Below are 7,045 nucleotides of genomic sequence, written 5' to 3'. Positions count from 1 at the left end.
TTTTTTTTAAATCAGGAAAGAAAGGCGGGAGAGAGGGAGAAGAGGGACGCAGGGGGGGACTGACAGCAAGCACATGGCTCCCGGCTGGCTGGAAGAGTCGGGCCAGCCTCCAGTCATCTCAAGTCAGGCTGTTTGTCCAACTGCCCAAAACGCAAAGATGAACAGCAAATGTGGCAAAGGAGGGGCAATGTACAACTGGCCATCTGTGTGTTCTACAACCCTTGTGGTATTTCTGAACCAGTATTTGATCTCAGGTATGTTCCAGGACGATCAGTATCACTGCCAATACACAGATGATCAAACCAGAAACATGTATGTGTATCACAGAAAATATTTTATTAAAATCTAACCAAAATGTTAAAATTAATTCTTTACCTCTGCAAATCATGTGTAGTCTGGACTACTAAGAAACTGAAATCATACAAGTATGAACACCACCATGCAGTAAGGGGATGGCTTCAAATTTACTGCAAAAAATTGTTTGAGCAGACCTAGTTTATATATTCACGTTGTACTTTGGAAGCTATACCATTCTACTTCAGATTGCAACAGTACAAGTTAAAAAAAATTTTTAATTGTCTATTTCTACCAATAATAATTTAAAAGTGTTACACATGGAGTATTAATGAATAACCCCAAAGACTATCTGCATTGTATGTTGGTTCATTTAAAATGAATAAACAAAAAAAAATTGCATGTTCTAAGTGTGGATTACTTCAACAGAACAGTGCGCTCTAGGTCACTATGCTTTCTTTCTCAGTTATTATCAAGTTGGATTTGCCAACAAGCCTCTGACAATCAACACAGAAGTAAACTTCAAGGTTAGTCATCTAAACTACTACTGGGAATAAAGACACTTTAATTTACTGATGGGGTTAAAATTGGTATAGAGGGAAGTAAAAAAGAGAGAGACTCAAGTGAATTTTACTTTTAGAAAACCAAATATTTACCTGGGGAACTAATGTATAGAATCATATATTGAATTATGTTTCAATTATACACTGTATAGTAATAATAATCTTTATTTTCAAGCAGAAAACTAAACATGTTGAGAAAGGAGGAAGAAGATGAATAACCTGCTTGGAAGTTTCAAGTCTAATAATTAATACAGATACTGATACACAATTGTCTAGGTAATAATAGAAAAACAACCTGCTTTTAACTAAAAGGTATAATTTCTTTCAAATTTTTTAGGGCAGGGCTATAAACCAAAACCCCAATGAAGTATGGTGTAACCGTTATCAAGACATACCAATGTCACAAAGGGCAGAGTGATCTCAGGGGAAAAAATAGTCCTATATTATTTGTAAGCAAAATCATTTGCCTTGAGTTGAAAAAAACAGAACAAAACATTTTATGGTAGCTGAATGCATAACAAAAAAATTATGATTGCGAACTATATCTTTTAATAAACTCTGACATGTGGCCTCTCCTACACATAAACACAAACTGTATTTATGAAGTGTGTGCATCTATACAGATTACTCTATCCTCTTTTTCATCACTCCAGGTAATCAATTAGTATGTTAAGTACTAAGTCCTACTGACATCAAACTATTTAGAATTTCTTTTCCTTCTTCAAGTACTAGAGCTTGACATCAAAGTAATAAGAGTCTTCACTGAGTAGCTTTAAATAGAGATGATAGCAAAAGCTGTGGGTTTGACTCATTTCTCCCCTGAATGAAACTCATCATACAGAAAGAGGGACGCAGATGGAACAGTCATTCCCTGCTGACCTGGCAGCTCCTTGACAATTTTCCTGCTAAGGGCCTGAGGAGTGATAAGAGGGAGGAAATGGTGCGATGTTATGCAGATGAGGAAGAGATGAAAAATAAGTTGAAAAGGGATAAACAGAGATTCTGGTATCTTCAGTGCTAATCCCAAATCATCAAATATCACCAGTTTCATCGATTTGCCCTCATGCTTGGAAAGTCGTCATTTCTGAACTCATTTTTTAACAGATGGGCCCAGGCTGGGAAGACTCTTGCCATCTAACTACCCTATGGACCCACATACACTATCACCACTTATGACAAAAAGCGTAACTTCTCTTGCTGGCAATGATTTCTTAAAAGATGGCCTTTGGCCCGATGTGAGTTAAAATTATGATCCTATCACTTGTTAGCTGAGTGAGGTTGATCATGTTACTTTACATTTTAGTGTCTTTGTTTCTTTATCCTGAAAAAGGAAGTAAGAATATGCCACCCAAACGTCTGTTATAAGGGTTAACAGAATGTACATACACACATCCATGATAAATGAGTAATACAGTGAAACACTAACTCTAAAAAAAAGAAAGAAAGAAAAACTCATTTGGTTCCTCTCTGCATCCCTAATTATTTGTGTTTTTAAACAAATCCTAGATGAGACTCAACATGATCTGAAAATGTAATTTGATTCTTTGATTTTTATTTTAATCATAAATTTTTCCAGCTATGAATAAGAATAATCATCCTTAAAACAAAGTTATAAAACAAAATATAGCCTTATATTTCCTATTAGACTACAGATATTCTATATTCTAATCTGATGTAGTGTAAGCAAAGCATAAACCTTGTTGCTGTACTTTCTTTCTTTTGCTTTAGGATAATCTGCTGTGTTTTATCAAAAGGAAAATGCTTGTGTAGCATAGATGTGATTGTAGTACCAGAAAGAATAGAAAAAATCAAGAGAGTCAGAGAGGATATCTATCATTAGAAAAAATATATATTTTAAGTATGATTATAAGTGTGAAAGTACTCCATTTCACTTGAGTGTAATAATTACTTGCTTTAATTTTCAGGAATTAAGAAGTAATACAAAAGAGTCTAATACAAAACAGAGATGTAACAAATTAAGTTTTAAATGTGGTATACAAGATAAAATAGAGCAATTACAATCAGAGAAGAAACGTCATATTAATAAAACACTGGCCTTATAATTACTTATTTCTTTTTTTAGTCTGAACTATAACTCGCTGCTTTAAAAGCCAACATTTGGCAAGTTATGTTACCAGTTTGTGCCACAACTGAAGAAGAGTTTTGACATTCCACTTCCATAACTAAGTTACCCTCCCCCTTTTAGGCACTGTGAATTCTATGCTATACAGAGTTATAGAAAAGTTTTGATTGGCAAGGAAGGCTGCTAACCATAATGCAATAAGACTCGACTATGCTGGTAAAACCCTTTATGCCTCATTCCAACCACAAAGTTCTTTGTGCTTTCCTTGGTGGTGGTGGTGGCGTTTCTGCTTACGTTTGATTCTGCTATAATCTTTTAATATTGATATAAGCTTGGGTTTCTTTCCCCACTAACAGGAACTGGGTTCAGGAACTTGGTCCACGACCAAAGAAACTCCCACCCTCTTGCTCTGATAATATTTATATTATTTGATATGCCTGTAATATCTATACAATTTACACCTATAACTCTTTGCTAAGGCACTGCCTCCATGTATATTTTGCCACAGGACAGTGATGTGGGCAGAATAGATCTGAAAAGAAATTCCAAATTGAATTATGGTCCGTTCTAAGCAAAAAAGGTTACCAAATTGTCCTATCAAAATACCAATTTTTTTCACCTAACCATACAGTTCAAGGTTAAACAAACAAAAGAGTTTTTCTTTTTTTTTAAAAAGAGTTACACATATGCAATGTCCAGAAGAGGTTTGTAAGGCTTAAATAGCAGTGAAAACTGTGAGTAGAGCGTGTAAGTAACAGTAATCAAAACAAAGAAAACCGTCAGTTACTTTAAATTGTACAGGAAGCTTTCCATTTGTTTCTGGTATACAAAATATTTCATACGTAAATAAGTACTCTTATGTAGGACGGGTAAATAAAACATGAAGACAAAATAAATTTTATCTTATTGACTATCAGAACTGAAAGAAACAGCTGCTATTTCTCAACCACTTTTTTAAACATCGACTTCCTTCTCTTTCAACATTTCTATTTTGAGAAGCAAATTCCTCTTCTGACTGAAATGGAATATCACCTTTCAGGTTTGGGAATTTTTAAGACATGGTTTTCTATATATCCTTAAATCCCTAACTATCTCTGTTAGAGAAATAAAAATTTGAAGATACGCATCCATCAGGAACATTGGGAGTAATTCCACTGTGCAATTCTCTAGGTTACGTGAGAATGGGCCTGCTGTGTCCTGAAGTTCTCTTTGGGCCTTTTGGAAGACGTGACCATGTTTTTACATTGCTAGGGCATTGTTTAATTTAGCACAGTAATTCACCTGGCAGTAGCAACTAGCTGATTTTGTTGAGATATTTTTTATCACATTAAGTAAACATTTGAGGGCTCTCTATTCTGGATTTTTAGTTGCTAGTCAATATAATTTTGAACTTCTGTTATTCAAATATGTTTGAGTTCAACAAGTATCTACTTACATGGATACACACACACAGAGCTGTCATTGGTGCTAGAAAGAAATATTTTTTTTTACTATTGTACCCAAAGCATTAGCCATCTACATGAGGGGATTTCCTTCAATCTAATTAATCAAAGTTTTAAAATATCTTAAAATAAAAAGCTAAACATGATAAAATTTCTGTTGAGTTCAAATTCTGGAACACTTGCTATTTGTTAGTTCTTGGAAAATCACAGAAGAGTAAATTTAAAGATCTGGCCGCGAATGGCTTACTGTCTCGTGTGGATAAAGATGCATGAAACACTATTTTACGAAGCTTTTTGCAAAGTGCTGACCAGAGGTCTATACAGAAGGCCATGCAACAGAGGCTGAGTACAGACCAGCAGGGATCCAGCAGGGGATGGAGGGATGCCTCCACTCAGGCTGGAACACAAAGACTAGGAAGAGAGCTTTCAAGACAAGAGAGGGCAGCTTCTTTCCCAGAAAGAAGCAACACAAGGTGGATTGTTTTGAGAAATACAAGATGTTAAATGTTGCTGGAGCATAAAATACCAAAAAAGGGAAATACCCTCATGGGTAAACAAGAGAGAGAGAGCGCTTCCCCAGAGGAAATGGTTAAAGGTGAATACAGGAAAAAAAATGAAGCTTATATCAAAAAGAGACACAGAGTACCAAGAAGTCTGACCTTTATCTATGAGTAAGAGAGTACCAGGGATGGGAGAGTTTCCTGAGGTTGGGAGGCTGGTCCCTTAAAGGGCAGTGAGCAGATGGACTGATAGCAGAACAAATGAGACCAGGGAGGTGAGATCCAGTAGGAGGCTAATATTAATATTTCAAGTTAAATTCACTCATCTTGTTTCAATGGATTATTAACATATAATACAAAAGGTCCTACATTGTTTTCTCATAACATGCTGGCATATAAAATGTTATTTATAAAGGTGATGAATAGCCAATATCAGAATTGAAAATAAAGCCAAAAATAATATTGAGAAGGTATTTTAAGTTTTAAAGCACTAAACCAGCCTTTGACCAAAATGCATCCTGTTTTACACATTATCAGCCAATATCACGGCTTTCTATTTCTTCTCTTAAATAATGAAAATATTCTTTAGTTTCTTTTTTATTGCAGTTATTTATTTGACCTGTTTTCTGCTCAAAAGTTCAACAGGGTACATCAGAAACAAGACATCAGAAGGAACAAAAATAAAACTGATAAAAAAGGGTACAAAAGCAATACTGTGAAAGTATGTATGTAAAAAAAAAAAAGATACCAAATAAAAAGCTGAAATTACAGCCTTGCTTATGAGACATTATCCAGAGACAGGCGCTAAGAAAAATGTATTGATGAACTTAGCCAGTCAGCTTCTTTAATTAGGAAGTAGATCAACCATAGTTATATTTTCAAAATAAACATATTGTTGTCAAAAATCTAACAAACTCACTAATAATGGGCAAAATTTGAAAAAGTATAGAGAAAAGGCTTGATTTAGAGGATAAAACAAGCATGTTAAGGTAGAGTTTATAGTTAGATATCAATTAGATTAGCCTTAAAGCATTTCTGAATAAAATTAATCTGAAATATTTTGCATCACTTTGAAAGTTAGACATGCATTTAACAAAAGTGATACTACATAACTACTGGACATGTTTTAAGATCCATACTTTACATTGAGATCTAGTTCACCTGCTGGTTCAGGTCTGGTTTATCTCATTTTAGAATGAGCTGTTTCCTGCATATTAACCCAAACACAAAATCTGTGCCAGAGTATTAGCTTTTCCTTATATCTCTATTGGCCTATAGTTCAAACTTTATGGCAACATTAAGTTATTTTTGTTTTTAACTTAAATACAGTGTACCAAAATCCCTTCGGAACCATAATCACCATCTATGACCTTACCTAAAATGTTCAAAATCATGCTAACGGTGATAGTTCTAACAATCTTAAAAAACAATCAAGGAAACTCAGTATGTCAGTGAATTTCATCTAGTTAGTACTGCAGTTCTAGGGAAACAACATAGTTACTTTCTAATCTTTTGTTTATTATAAACATATATAAATTTCATGAGTGTTCCAAATGAGAAAATACATTGGAAACGATTTCCATCATCTCCCTCAGCACCACTGTTTTTAGTCATAACGTGGGATATTGAAAACAATAATAGCAATGAATATCCTACAGCTCTATGAACTATGTTTAAAGCGTTACATGTGATAACCAGAAAAAAACAAACTATTCATGTGTAGCAATAGATGTCTGCTTTAGTGTAATGCTTAGTACAGAGTCACAGTCTACAAGGAACCAACAGCAAGGCGCTCAGACAGGAAGAGGACCGCTCAGTGCTAAAGTTTTTGCACCTTGGGTTAAGAAGCCTGTTCTCATCACTGCTGGGTCCCCTCTATGGCCACAGGTAGTGACTACTTCACTTTATTGCACCATCACGTGATGGTGGCTGCTTGTGTTAAAAAGCCCCCTGTTGGCCACATTCTCAGCTTACACAGGTTGACAGCACACCGTCTACTACGTCCTCACGTGTTCATCTGAGTTTCTCCCCTGCCTTCCATTTCCAGACCACTCACTACTATACCCTCCGCAGACAATGACCACTCACTACTATACACTTCGCAGACAATGACCACTCACTACTATACCCTTCGCAGACAATGACCACTCACTACTATACACT

General features: G+C 35.3%; 1 protein-coding gene across 1 annotated transcript in view; it reads right to left on the bottom strand.

The window, feature by feature from the left end:
- Window positions 1-7,045, bottom strand: part of BMPR1B (bone morphogenetic protein receptor type 1B) — a 274,381-nt gene that overhangs the window by 150,167 nt on the left and 117,169 nt on the right. The window lies entirely within an intron of this gene.

Source organism: Otolemur garnettii, unplaced genomic scaffold (assembly GCF_000181295.1).
Source record: "Otolemur garnettii isolate 467f Iridium unplaced genomic scaffold, OtoGar3 scaffold00137, whole genome shotgun sequence".
NCBI lineage: Eukaryota > Metazoa > Chordata > Mammalia > Primates > Galagidae > Otolemur > Otolemur garnettii.
The sequence above is the reverse complement of the archived record's forward strand: the minus strand, read 5'-3'. Positions and strand labels throughout refer to the sequence as shown.